General features: G+C 38.4%; 1 pseudogene; it reads right to left on the bottom strand.

The window, feature by feature from the left end:
• Window positions 1-1,652: 1,652 nt before the first annotated feature.
• Window positions 1,653-2,212, bottom strand: LOC121037117 (nucleoporin p58/p45-like; annotated as a pseudogene).
• Between the last annotated feature and the right edge of the window lie 559 nt (window positions 2,213-2,771).

The following is a 2,771-nucleotide window of genomic DNA, read 5'->3' as shown; positions in this document are numbered from 1 at the left end:
GAGGCAGCCTGGCCTGCCTGCATGTAATTATGGCTCTGTGGTCACAGATAAGACTGGAAAGAGTGCATAGTTGGTACCCAAACCAGATTTTAAATGTATTGTGTCTGTAGTTTATATTAAACCATTAATATATTAAGAGACATATAAGCCACTCCATTTGGGGTATTAATAGCTATGTAAGAATTTGCTTTTAAATTTATTTATTTTGAGAGAGAGGGGGAAGAGAGACAGAGCAAAGGTTGGGAAGGGGCAGAGAGAGGAAGAGAGAGAGGATCCCAAGCAGGCTCTGCACAAGTGTGGAGCCTGACGCAGGGCTGGAACTCATCAACTGAGATCACGACCTGAGCTGGAAACAAGAGTTGGACATTTAACCAAGTGAGCCACCTAGGTGTCTTTTATAGCCATGTAAGAATTAACTCTGCATTCAAAGAGCTCATAAAGTTTTCACTAAACTAGTAGAAAATCTTTTACGTGCATACACTCAATCCCACTAGAGTTGAAATAGGTTCTTGAAGGTTCACTTGAGATGTGGGGAAAAAAAACAACCAATATTATATAAATATCCTAAAGGTAATTATTATAGGATAATAAACATTTGTTTGACAAGATACACAACATTCTTCTTATGGAGAGGCTGTCAAAGATCAGCATGGGAAGAAAAATGGAAGACTAGAGACAATTAAATTGAGTCAGCCAAACAGGCCAATAACTCCTGCAACAAGTTTTTAAGCAATTAATTCCATTGACTTTCAATCTACATGCACTGAGATGTGAAGTTTTAACTGTGAAAAACAAAATACCCTTAAAAAAGGGAAACAGTTTGAGGCAAGAGTTTCTTTCTACAAATTCATATTTTATGCGTACACACAAGTGTGAATATTATTCTGTATAAAAGATGTCCTTCAGTGTAGTTCAAGAGACTTTTATCAAAATAAGAATAGACTCAACTATAAACACTAGAGGTCTTTTCTACTCTAAGAGAAACAAATAGGTATATATTTATGTAGTGTCAACCTTATCAATAAAAACCACAGCTATTAACACTTTGCTAAACAATAGGCTTTACTAGTCAGGGATGTAAGCAGAATATAGTTTACAAAATAAAGAAAAATACACTACTGGACTTTATATTCACAAGAAAACAGTTTATCGGTATGAATTCAAAATTCCAGAGTAGGGGAAAAATATCAAAACTTTATAAATCTCCTGAGGTGCAATTTACCGCATCAAGGTTAGGAAAATAGGCTCGTAATGAACAATGCTGCCATGGATTCCCCTAACACATTGACTCATATATTAATGATTTTTCTTGTTTTGTTTCCAGTTGGAGGTTTCTTCGACTGAAATAATTCCCCTTCTGATCCAAGAGACAGGACTGGGTACCCTGTTGGTCCAATCCATGGGGACCACGATGCCAGAATTGTTGACGTTACATGAAGATGTACTAGAGATGCCAAAGGTTGCCCTGGGATTACTGAAGGTTCATTTATTTTTCCAAAACCCAAATGTGGCCTCAGCAGTGGCATTTCTAAAGCAAAAGCTCGTTCCAAAATCTTCAGTGTGAAGACCCTACGCCACTTGCTTGCAGATCATTGCCAATACTTGTGTTGAATCTGTACTAAACTCTGGAACTGTCACCATCCTTGCTAAGCTTAGTGTCGCCAAGGTCGTGACGGTAGCTTCACGTGCATGTAACTGAGAAGCATGGGTCTGGTAGGAACTCTGGGTGCATTCTGCCATTTCTTAGCTTCTGCTAGCCTGACTTCAAATATGTCTATACCATTTTCCAACATTTTTCTATAGAGAAGGTATTACTCTTTGAGCACTTTTACACTTTTAATAATAGACCGAAGTTGTAGAGCCAAAGCTACAAATGTTGGTAAGTTTTCTACAGAGCCCTTGATAAATCTTGAGTGGTTATATGTCAATTATTTGCTTGAGTGACAAGACAGTTTTCTAGTTGTTCAATCTGCTGTCTGTACTGTTGAAGCTATAGCTGGAACTGCTGAACTGTGGTTGGGACATAGTCGGCAGAAGCTGTATTTTTATTTTGAAGTCTGTGCAGTAGTTCCTGGGTTCTGAATGCTGTATGTGCCTTATTTAACTCCTGAGTAACTTATATTTTTAAGTTGTTGATATCAAGAGTATTTTTTTTTGCTCATCCACAGGTACCCAATGACAGAAGTTACTTTAAAGCCTTAATATCTTTTTTTTTTAATGAGGGGGTGCAGGAGAGGCAGAGGGAGAGGGAGAGAGAGAGAATCTTAAGTAGGCTCCATGCTAAGCAAGGCTCCATGCTGAGCATGGCTCAATCCCATGATCTTGAGATCATGACCCGAGCCGAAATCAAGAGTCGGATGCTTAATCGATTGACTCACCCAGGTGCCCCAGAGCCTTAATACTTCTTAAACTTTGATCATTGCTTATTTTTTTGTATTGATTTTTGTTCCTTCACAAATTTCTTAAGATTTCCCATATCCTAGCAAAGGACATGAGGAAGGTTTTCATCCTTCAGTGCTTTGTTATCTTCTGGCCATCCTCCTCTTTTCTCACTCTTTTTATATTATTAGCTACTAAAATCTATACCACTAAGTTCTTCACTGGCCGCAGTTGAAGTAGCTACAGTAGATGCCAAAGTCATGCCCATATCCTCCTGTTCAAGTTTCGATTGTTGTGCTTGAACTTTGGAAACTCAAACCTCCCAAACCAGCTATGTGTAGGTAAGTGTCAGTGTACATGTAAGTCTGAGTCTGGGTCTATGTATAAGTCTA

Source organism: Herpailurus yagouaroundi, unplaced genomic scaffold (assembly GCF_014898765.1).
Source record: "Herpailurus yagouaroundi ecotype Mexico unplaced genomic scaffold, PumYag 28, whole genome shotgun sequence".
NCBI classification, from domain to species: Eukaryota; Metazoa; Chordata; class Mammalia; order Carnivora; family Felidae; genus Herpailurus; species Herpailurus yagouaroundi.
Note: the sequence above shows the minus strand (reverse complement) of the source record. Positions and strands in the feature narration are given on the sequence as shown.